Below are 12,762 nucleotides of genomic sequence, written 5' to 3' on the forward strand. Positions count from 1 at the left end.
CATATTCATTCTTCTCTTTTCTCTCTGGTACTGCCTTGCTAAAACTTGAGCTTATTTATACACGATGATTTCATATAATCTATTTACCGACTTCATTAACGAGGTGTAAAAAGTACAGCACCTAAGTGAGGAAAATCTTCGTGACATTTGAAGTGCCATCGTGTGTGTCAATTCCAACAACAGGTGACATCAACAGAAATCAACAACATGCTGTAACAGCAAGGTGTAAGTTTTGTCGGACTCGAATGTAAAGTTTGACAACCTTGGTTACAGATGAAACAGTATCCGTCACTTATTTACAATCGAACACAATATTGCTTGGGTTCAAAAGTTATTTAATAAACTTTGTTGCTGCTCCTGCCAATGGCTTCAAGGATAAAGAAATACAAACAACTGTATAGATTATCTTTAAACTTGGAATTCAAACAAATAATTTTCGTTTGATTCGAGTCTAATTTGATTCCTAGTTGAAGCTAAACAGAATAGCAACTACGAATTATGTTATTCATAACTCAAAATACCTTTTAAAAACTTTAATCTAGCATCCGACACATACACCTTAATACGACATTTACGTGAGAATGTTGTGAATTCATTTACGAAACGGCATCATATTCTAGCATGTGAAACCACAATAATCCATGTAAAATTAATCAATTCATTCCAAACCTAAACTCAGCGAAGACGGGTTCATACAGCTGAGATGTAATTTCACGACAAAACTTAGATCAACGATGGACGACTTACGATCTCAGTGGTAAAAGAATGAACATAAAGTATACCTTTGCTGGGTAGCACGCAATTTTCCTATCCGATATCAAACGATCAATTAACGGACGCAACCCTTTATCCAATGTTCTTGCTTCTTTTGTCTAAATTTGTTCAACAATTCGTCCCAAGAACTCCATCAACGCCAGTAGCAGATTCGTTGGGTTGCATTCTTTCAACAAATTTGAATATGAATATCCCACATTCCAACTTGAGGCTATCCGAAATCCGGATAGACGAAACATTGTGCTGCTACTGCTACCGGTTGGAAAAGAGTTGGAATTCTACTCTGCATCACTCTAAACTCACCCCGCATCGCATCGCGGGAAGGGATAAATTAATATTTTACATAATCACTTCGAACTTTACCAATTAACCTTTCCCAAATGCGCTTCTAATTTATTCATTCGGCACTTTGACCAAATTGAAATAAGTCTGAACGACATATTTTGCATATCCGCTCACAGCGGTATATACACACGCGCAAGCACTTGCTGCTGCCGGCATAAGATTAATGCCGAGCTGGAAACTCAAAACATATACAAATCCACTCACACGTACACACACACACACACACACACACACACACACACACACACACACACACACACACACACACACACACCACACACACACACACACACACACACAACACACACACACACACACACACACCACACACACACACACACACACACACACACACACACACACACACACACACACACACACACACACACACACCACACACACACACACACACACACACACACAAACTGTCCTCGGCACATGTGGGGAAGGATTAGGCCCGAGATTCCGTGACCCAAATACATCTTCCTTTGTTTCTATCGTTCTGAAAACTTCACCACAGGGGGTGCCAAATTTTCATTCTGTGACATCCAAGTTTGAATGAGTCAGCCGTGCCGCGCAGAACGGCAAAAAGAAAAGTTTCCCAAAAAAAACATAAAACACACTCACTCACACTTCTGAGAGCAAGGTTTCAAACAACTCCCATTTACACAAACACATACATACGTGGATCTAGCTGTTATTACTAAACGAACACACACACACACACTGTTTGTGAAAGAGACTGTTTGTGTTGTTTTTATCCAGTTTTTTCCAATTTTCCATCGATCTTATTTTTGCGCGTGTTTTTGGCATGCGATTGGTAAACGGCAGCAAACGTAACCCCGGGAATATCGGAAAAAATTATGCGACCTGCCATCAACAGCAAAGAGGGCCGGTGTCCGCCCTGTGCCTGTCGCTATACCAGCTCGGGCTACCGAATTCACCCTACTCACCTCTAATTGATTCTATTGCCCTCCGTAGCCATGCTTTGCACACAGGGAAGTTCCCCCTATCACATAATGTAACAGAGCGAGGGGTTTTGAGATATTTGTATTTTAAGGTGCAGCCCTCCTTTTGAAAGGTTTTGGAATGAGGCGATATATGTTCTTCTAGGACAACACATTTCTAGTGATATTAGTTACACAAGCTGTTATCGTAGTAAAAAGCTACTGCAAAAAAAAAAAAATTGGAACAGCATTGTGAATATAGAAGTAGAAGAATAGAAGTAAATGATAGAAGTAAATTATGAATGTAAATAGAAATAGAATAGAAGAAGAAGTAAATGATGAATGCAACCTTTTTTTTACATCAATAATGATGTAAGACAAAATGTAGATTATCTTTTGCACCAGAGCCATACATACTTAGCTAGTTGAAGAATCTATCCTCCCCAATACATAGCAATATTGATTAATATTGACAAGATGTTGATAGGATTTTGAAAGTCTCGTTCAAAAAAAGCTTTTTTTCTCATTTCTCTTGAATAAACTAAATCTACTGACAGTCCAGTGCCCTCGGTACCCTTAGTAGACCCGTCAAATGCACTTCTTAACAAAACATCCAAGCTTAAATTTTGTACCCAATCCCATTAGGCTTAGACATGCCTTAGCCTGATTACGGTTATTATTACGGGTAAGAAGAAGATATGGGTAGAAGATATAGCATTCCGCAGAAGATACCAGAAAGGAATCCACAAGTCAATACTTCGATACAATGCAGTGTGTTGAGATGATTTTACAATCTTAAAAATCTATTAAGGGTGATCTGATTGCAACGTGAACTCCCCCTCGGAAGCCAGGATGTTTGACTATTCGATTGGTACAATTCGGTTTGGTAAACCAATTAAAAGACAACGTGATCCTTTTATTTAAGACTTATTAAATTAAGTAATGATCGCCAAGAAAAACCAAATATTTCCAATCCATTAAAGGTTTTTTTAACAGTAATGTCGTGCGAAAGTCCAAAAATGGAAAAGATTTATATAAATTATGAAGTGTGGCATCAGATTATCTGAATGTGTAAGATAGCATGCTTTATATAACATTATACCACAACCAATCAGTGTGATTTAATGATAGCCCAATACGCAAAGTTACATCATTTAATTGGATCATTAAATCATATCAACGATTGCGAAGATTTTGGGTCAGTTCGCGAACAAAACAATGCAAAAGTATATAAAAATATAAACAAATGAGCCAGCAAATCACTGTTAAAGGCTTTGTTATCGCTTCACCGTTACTTCAAGCTTCTTACACAAGAACTCAACAATCCACTGATTGACCAAGAAAACTTTCTCTTTCATCTCTCCTAAGCTCCCAGGCTCACACAAACGATCAACAGACGTTCGCCGACGACGCTCTGTTTGCTGCTCTTAACCGGTAAAGCGAACGAGTTTATTTATCATGTGACAGTGATTTAATTAAATGATCGCTGCTGCCTGTCCATTCGACCAACGTACGTGTGTGCGAGTGTGCCAACTCACATCGTCTAACTAACGCCGGAGCATCAACCACGACGGCAACATGCGACAAGAAAGAGCACTTCAATTAGCCCTATGATAAAGCCGGACCGACCCGACCTGACCAACCTGCATCCTCTGTCAACCGTGCCGATGCGATGCCCTATCACGTCGCTGCACAATTTATCTCGCTCATATTACGATTGCGAAGCCTTGCTACACCGTACCGCCATGCGGTCTCTGCTGCTATAGAGGTCTTTCCTTCCGCTTTCCTATTACACAGTGTGCTGCGAATGTTTGGTGCATTATCATTTGGTTGATAATTGTTGCTTCGGGCTCAAACCGTCATGGAATGAACAAATATGCTATATGATTCATGCATAACAGAATCTATAACATTTGCCTATGTTCTAACTATCGCAACCCCTAAAGTCTGTCAAAAATATATGAAATTAAAAAAAATCTTTTAAAAATAATGAATTTTACTATATTTTTTGCATTTTTCGTCTGTCTGAAGCCTTGCGCTTGAAATCATTGAACCATGAAGCGGTAGCTATCGTTCCACTATTGACGTTGACTCATCAAATCAAAAGAAAGGCAAGCAATTTTACAGTTTAACAAGATCTATCTTTTCACTAGCCACCTCCCTCGGTCCCCTTTCACCACTCTTTTTGTTTTTGTCACATCAGCTTGTTCAATTAAACTGCAGCGATCCTCATCGAGTCGATCGTGTATCTTTCCGCAAGCAAGAGAGAAGAAAAAACCTAACCACCGTGTCATTCGTTCCACATTGCAGCAGCAGCAACAGCAGCAAACATTTGGATCGAGCACATACACACACTAACAGACAAAGTGCAGCGAAGGGCTTCGGCGGGTCCCGTTTCAGCTCAAAAATCAGCACTTTCATCACGTCACGAGCAATTTAGAGCGCACCGTGAAAGGCTGGCGCGCGCGGTGCACCGATGCACCGATGAAAATCTCGGCCGGCAACGACGAACGACACGCTCTGGGCTGACCAATTGACGGTTGGCATAATGCCGAGGCCGAACCCTTCTCAACACCGCATCCCATTTCTTACACACAGACATACACACACATCAGCGCGCCCACTCTCCCATCGCGAGTCGGTGAAATGGAGGAATGCACCGCGAAATGTGTTTTCGCTACACTTCACAACCAAAATGCCATGCCGCAAATGACGTTCCTTTGCCCCTCCACCCCCATCATTACTTCTTCCATTTTTTCTCGTTCTCTCCTGGTTGGCTCTTGGGGCTCAGGGCGCATCGAATCAACCAAAAGATGGAGAAATTATGCTCGCTTTTGGTGGCTAAAGGCGCCCTTAATCCGCCAGCCGCGATTGACGCGTGTAGGAGATTAACACCAACACGAGTTTTTTTTTTTTTGGTTTTTTTTTTGGGGTTGAGGTAGACGACTACGCCACGGAATAGCGAAACCCTTCAGTTCACGAGTGTTTGACACTGATTCAGACACAATTGTTAACAACATGTCACCATACGACGATGAGAGAGCTACCATACCAAGCTACACGCTTAATGCGTTGTCTACGTACGGAAATTATTTGCTGTCGCTGAAGTAAAACTGGACGACACACGCCAATGAGGAGAAATTGTGAACAGTGAAGCAATTGCAGTCGCCCACGAACGTCACATGGCGCTGATATGAGAGTGTCGTGAAGGTATGTGGCGTTCATAGTGCTTGTAATGATTTTATTACCACGCAGTATGCTACCATAATTGAATCAGTATTGCAACAGGGTAAACGTACGAAAAATGGTTGTAGTGTATTGTATTCGATGAAATTGAAGAAATCAAGTTGTTTATTTTAATGTGAAATGTTGTTGAGCTTAAGTAGCTTCCATAACGTAGCAGTTGTAAAATCCGATATATTGTGTTACAGTATCACTCTGCATTAAGTTTTTCTTGTTTTTATTAACGCAATAAATTTTATTAAAATGCATTCATAAAAAAAATAAAATGCATTCATTTCATTTCGACATCTTGTTTTTTTTTAATTTAATATTTGTATCAATTAATACCATACATTTTGACGATCAAATTACACACCAATTCGTTATTATACTGATAATCTTCAACATGAACACCAAATTTTTAAACTAAACTTTTTTGGGATATATAAACGAATATTAATTACAATATTCTTATACATGCAAATATGATCAACCTTTCCTTTCAAATCTGTTCGTTTTAAAAATCTATAACATGAACATTTTCACATATTTTCATATATTCCTTCTTGTTGTTGGTGGAAACTGTTGTTATCGCTATATGAGCTAATATAACATGATATTTTTACATCTATTTTTATTAAATACTTTCTGTTCGCAGTCCATAAAAAATTGAAGCAGCCAAATCCCTACACGAGTCCACTAAACGGCACAAAGCGAATAACAAGCAGAAATCATATTTTTCCGCGTCAAATATCATGTGTGCTCATGCGGAAGCAGGCCACCCTAGAACGTGTTAGCCACAATCACTCCGCAAGTAAAAAGTTCACTCCTTCATAGCTGTCTGTCTGTCTTTTGTCTTTTGCCGGAAACTTTTGTCATCCCCCGTCTCGGGTCTCGGTATCGGAAATCGGTCGTAACGCAAATCGGAAAACTTTTATCTCAATACCCACAGCCAGTGGTATCCTCCGGCCTACGGGATACGGAAGGAAGTGGCACATACACACACACACACACATACACACCCAAAATCCGCTGATAAAAACCATCCACACACAACACGAACCAAAATAAGAAAGTCCAACGAGATATTAGGGAGAGTGGGAAAAGAAACGTTCCGTAACCAGCATCCGGCGTCCTTTTGTAAGGGAGCAACAAAACGTAGCATTCCTGCCATTATCTTATGTGTCGTATGATGTACGAGATGATGGTAGCGGTGAACGGTGGAACGAGCGAACATAGAAAACGATGATGACGAAGCCCGGCAGGGTTCACTAGGCGCCAAATTGGTTAATAGTGTAGAAAAAGGGGGGCTCCAATAGCGCCGCTACATGGCCGCATTATAACTGCAAACGAAATTATCGATAACGAGACACTGGCTGCCACCCATGCATCGAACAACCAGCAACAACCTAGGTATTATCATTCATTTATTCGTCTCCTGCGGGTGTTTCGTACATCCAATAGAAATTGAGCTCACGATAAAGCGGCATCGCTCACACTCGTTAGGTGGCATCTAGTCTTGCGAAGCTGCAGCGTACAGTTTACAATCTCTAGCAGTTTATGCATCGAACACTTCAGTTTTCTCAACGCCTAGATAAACGTGAGTCGAACAGCATGGCGCAGAAGTGTAAGTCACAGATCGCAGACCGAGCATCACGCGAAGAGTTCACGCCGTCGTACTCTATGATCTTGAGCTGCTGCTAGCATTTCGTAAATTACTCACCAATTCCGAAGTGCTTATTTGCCTGGCAGTATTTTGTCCATTTCGTTACAAGTATGTTGTACCTTGTCGACTTTTAGCGTTTCTCATAGCTCCACCATACCAGCAGACTCCACTTTACTCCGAGCCGCACGAAGACTCGCCCATTATGCGCTCTTCAAACGCTATAAATACCATCAATTATAACGTAGATAATGCTCCCACTGGCCAACGAGTTCTACGGCGAGAGCACTTTTCGCATTTTCCAGAGCCGAGAACAGAGTGCTCAGGAGTACGGGAAGAAAAATTTCTCCTTTGCGTAATGACTCTTTTGGTCTTCGTCCCGTTTAGTGATGTGCTCTTCGGGGCGCACTCACGACTCCGACACGACACCGGTTATTGTTAATCTGATTCCTACTCTATCAAAATCGGAACCACTAGATTCGGCAGGAGCCGAAGTCTTCCGGCGTCAAAATCGGCCGTAACCGCAATCAAACTAGAGTCGGAGTCGGCCTGTCGAGACAGAGCTGATAATTTATTTCGTTTAGTTTCTTTTCGTCTTTTGCTTTGCACGTTTATTACGCAAACAAGCATTTGATCCTAAGAATAGCGCTTAGTGCTAACAGCAATACTTTGAGATAGGATCCTTGCGCAGGATGCTCGTCTCAAACCCTGACTTCCGTCAACTGCCGACGAATCCGACTCAGGACGACTGCGACTCCGAACGACTCTGACTCCTAATGACTCCGACTCCGGATAACTCCAACTCCGGAAGATTCCAATATCTAACACCTCCGGACGACTCCAACTCCTAACGGCTCTGGACGATTTCAACTCCGAACGCCTCCGGACGATTTTGGACGATTCCGGAGTCGGATCCGAAATTTTGGGAGCCAGATCGGAGATTTTTACAAATCTTACCCACCACTAATCCCGTTTTCTGGGATACCTTCTCAGCAGGCCGTCCCTTTCAGGCCGTGGAGGTCGCACGAAAGAGCAAAGTCAATGTTGAGCAATGTCAAGATGGAATATAACACATACACACATACACACACACACACACACACACACACACACACACACACACACACACAAAACTCCTTCCGGGGAAAATATTTGGTGCCGGAAAAATGTGTGATGAAGAAAGAACATTCCTGCCCGTCAGCAACATTTGGCAATGCGCTGGAGGCAGGAAGAAAAAAAGTTGCATAGGGACGCACATTTTACCCTCTTTACCGATTGTCACCAGACGACACCCGCGCTCCCCAAGGGGGTGTGGAGTACATTTTATTTTCTATCGAAATTCCATAAACCAGGCACAGCATATTTGCCCCGATCAGATGCTCCATATTCAATAGAGTCCAGGTCCAGCCAGTTCCTATTTGCCCATGCTCGTCGCTCGTTGCTCGGGTGAACAAATCTCTGTAAACGAGCGCATATTTGCCCTCTCGAATATCAATCCCCAGGCGAGAGTATGCCAAACTGCTTCACGACAGTCAAACACTTCCGCACCTCGTGCCAAATAGTTGACAATTGGCCAAAAATGTGTCACATACATAGTGACCGTGTGCTTCAATAACCAATCTCGTATATCCAATCGCGACGCCCCCGCCGTCTGCATTGCCCGATGCAAATGGCCCCGCCGTGTTCAGTCATGTTTTCGGGCAGGCGGCACAATGCAATAGATATATCGGCACACCCACACCCCATCCCGTGAGAGCCTGAGGACAACCCTTTCGCCATCATATCGTACTACACCGCCGTCACACCCGTTTGTGGAGTTTTTGGCGCCAAACCATGCGACCTGCTGACGCGCTGCCGTGGCGTCATATCGGCAGATCCCCGCCCATAATTCGTTCCGTTCCCTTCTCAAACACCCCCACTTTCAGGGAGGTCGGCCGCAGAGTGAGTTTGTTTTCTGGGTTACGCAAACAATGCCCAGAAGATAAAGCCAAATTTTATGGCCTAATGTTTGATGGCCATGTTTTTCCGAAGAACCCGTTCCGAGAGTGCGCCTGCAAGCGCTTTTACACACGATCCGGTCCAAGATAAAGGGCCGCCGAGAAAATCGGCCGAGTGACGGCAATGGCATATGCTGCTATTGTTGCTGCTGCTGCGACGGAGGAGAGCTTTATGCTTAAGAATTTTCGGCGATAAAAAAGCAAGCCTCAAATACACATGTTTACTCAGTTATATGGGAGCAAGCTCCTATGTGTGTGTATGTTACAACGTTACAGCGTTACATCTGCAAATAAAAGTAAGCTTCAACAACCATTCCACCCTCCAATCTCATCCACACCTTCTTATGTGCCTTGACAAATTCTTCGGCCTGGGGTGGCATCAAGTGTGTGCTCACACACACACATATACTCACACACATTGGAACATGTGAGCCAAAGCAGACGGAGTGACTGTTTCTCCAGGGGAGCCAAATAAATACCATGACCCAGTTTCCAATTCCTTGTTTTGCGAGCGGCACTTAAGCTACCATCCAACTAATGAGTCCTCGGCGGCAAACAAAGAGCACCAATTATTAGGGCATTGGTCGCGGGTGGAGGGGCATGGAGTGCGGAGGTGGATCTCCAATGAAACCATCGGGCATAAATAAAGCCGTTTAATATAATTTAAGTAGCCGAAGGAGGAGCAGCAGCACACCCTCCACCTCTTTGAGGAAATAAATAATTTCACTGTGCAGAGTTTACGCCCTACGAATACTCCGAGGAAGAAGAATTTTAGGAAGTATTTTACAACTCCCGGCCGGATACCATAACTTGTGTAAAAAAAGTAATTCCTACAATATATTCTTCTTTCACAGCAACAACAACCAAAAAAAAAATGTGAATTCTTCGCCAAATCACGCGCTGCTTCTGTTTTTGGCATTCAATGTTCGCTATCCATCATCAAACATCCCCTCGCAATACGTGCTGCTGTCACACGATTAGCTAGGTAATTCGGACAAACCGTCACATCCAGATTTGGCAGGATATTGGTGGTTGCGTTCGACAAACCACCTTGCTTTACCTCCTGGGCGGAACTGAACGATTTCCTTGCCCGCGCTAATTAATCTACCCCAAACCAACTACTACCGTGCGCGTGTCGTATCGTAAAGCCGACAGTCGATATCTATAAACCCCAACAATCTGCACTAATTAGTCACTGACGTTCTCGAGCCTGTGGAGCCCATTTCCCGTTTGGAGGAGGCATCACGAGCGATACATCCTTTGAGCGAAAGAAGTAGAAAAAAGTCTAGAATAAACAAGATTTCCGTCGTGGGCCGTCCCCGTGACCGACCATGTAATAAAATGCACTCTTGTTAGTCTTTCCGTCTAAACGAGGCAAATGGGGGCAGTGAGCACACTCCCTTCCGATTTGGAGCCCGGAGTTTTCGCGCGCAAACTCGATTGCCTTTTTCCGACATCCGCCAACGAACGAGGTCACGCTACCTTCTGGACGGCAATGAAAAGCAGCTCCTCGCTCACTCGGGGGCCACTCCCCACGCCCAGATTCACTCGACGAAATTAAATAATGCTGACAGACATAGTAGCCCTCTGCTGAATCCACCACCACCACCACCGAGAGCGACGGAAGCCTAACTTCCATCCCAACACACATTCCACAAGAATCCACACCACGGAAGAGTGATGCGTTTGCTGCTATTGTTGTGCTGTCTCTGCGCGCCCGATGCTTTCGCCCTTTCACTCGCTCGTTCGGCTGTGCTGTGTGCTATCGTGGATCTGCCGTTTGCAATAAAAAGTATTATGCTGCTGTACCGCCCCTCCCGCTCCCCTACACACCCTCATCCTTCCTCATCCTCATTATCCGATCGCGTTTTGCGTTTCATTCCGTCCGTCCGCCAAAAGCTGCGCGCCTGTGACATGACGCCCGGCACACAAAATGGGATGTTGTAAATATGTCCACAATTTACGCGATGGAACGTGACACGATAGATCGTTCCGTGCTGACCGCGCATCCCTCCCAACCCTTGACCCTTTAGTGTATCTTATTAGTTTTTGTAACGGGTGATCTTGTACGGTGGAAAATCCGCAATATCCGCCCCGCGAGGGGATGTTTGGAGAAGTGAAAAATATCGCTTGTTTGCTTCGTTATTTGGAATGGTTTTTTCGATGTTTGGTTACATCAATCGTGTGTCATTTGCATATGCTTACAATCTAAGTGCTTGGTGCTTTTTTATGGAATATTGTTTACATGGCAAAAACCATTACTGAAACCTCTCTGTTACGATTCTATAACTTTTGATTGTTCGTTATACATTTGAAGGCTGATATTACATCAGCACTACATACAATCGTCCAGGCGTTATTTAAGACTGAAAATATGTAACCCAAACAATATTTACAAAAATGAAGAAAAGACAAGATGTTCCAAAAACTCCATTGTAGTATTACATAGAATCGAATTCAGGCAGACATAGAATAAATGGGGGGTTCAACGATACTCTAACCAGCTGTTTTAAATGGAGTTTGACACTTGGCGGCTCATATCATGTCAACACTCCAAGAAAGGCAAAAAACAGATGAATCGATATTTTAAAGCTTATTTAAAGTATCATCTCATTTCACTCATTTCAAATAGAAAAAAAACAAAGGTATTTTAAGATTCAACTCAATATGGCGGACCGTAACTATCAAATGGATATAACCTGGATGATGTTTATTGTTCCAAAGACATGCTGAAATTTCAGCTAGTTGGCTTCAACCAGAAAACGGCCCAAAGTTATATTTTGCCTCAAAGTAGTCAATAAAACAGTTTTAGTATTTTATGCATTTTGACTAATAGTGTGAAGTTTCAGCATGAGGATTAATTTCATTAATTATGAGTTTAAATGAACTATAATTTTTAAGCAATATTTTAATAATTTGTGTAGGCAATACCTTGCATAATATATGAAATAATTATGTACCATAAAACACACATACACTCAACTGCTGTTACAAGTTACACAAATGGATTTTTGACACTTGATCTGCATTGACGCAGGATAGTGGTAAAGTCGTAAGGATCAATAGCATTTCCGTCATGGGTTCAACCAAAAGTATAATACACTTAAAAACATAAAACCATTTATTAAAAACATTATTTTGTTTATTTGTTAGGGTTTATTTAGTTTTATGTCTGTTTTATTTAGCTTTGATGGCGGATATTGAATTAATAAATGAAATGAAATGAAACATTTAACAAACACTAGTTCTGAGTTAAAATTTTCTTACTCACTACAGAAAACATGGTAATAAGACGATAACATCAAGCAATCTAAAGAACAGAAGACAAATGGTAACAAAAAAGTTTTGATAAACAGATGGTGCTGTCAATGACGAAGTCTTACTAATATAGGGAACAAGAGATAACGGTAAAAATCAGAACAAGTCCTTTATTATATTTTGTTATCCGTAAACATTTCCTTTCGCAACACAACTTCAAAACAACCTGTTTGGGTACGGATGATTTAACATTATTAAACTTTGTATGCGCCCAGGCCATCGCTTGTCCAAATATGGGAATGGCAGCCTGTCACTTTGCACAGTGATGATTGAATATAACGTCGACACTGGGCAAAGGATAATAAAAATGCTAATCAACATTATAACGCTGGTCGCCTAAAGCCTTGTGCCCGAGTGTCCGTGTGTCCAGCTCTCCTGTGAACATAATAAAACTCGTCCCTGCCCGCCGCGCACAAGTTTTATGTTCCCGTGTTCAAAAATTACATTTTTATTGAAAAATCGAATCACCCCCACTGAAACGGGCAACCGTGCTTTT

At 42.3% G+C, this 12,762-nt stretch overlaps 1 protein-coding gene across 5 annotated transcripts in view; it reads right to left on the reverse strand.

The window, feature by feature from the left end:
• The window catches only part of LOC121592115, a 55,118-nt gene that overhangs the window by 21,489 nt on the left and 20,867 nt on the right, over positions 1–12,762 (reverse strand). The gene's annotated exons all lie outside the window — the stretch shown is intronic.

The sequence above is a fragment of the Anopheles merus genome, chromosome 2L (genome assembly GCF_017562075.2).
Source record: "Anopheles merus strain MAF chromosome 2L, AmerM5.1, whole genome shotgun sequence".
Classification (NCBI taxonomy): Eukaryota; Metazoa; Arthropoda; class Insecta; order Diptera; family Culicidae; genus Anopheles; species Anopheles merus.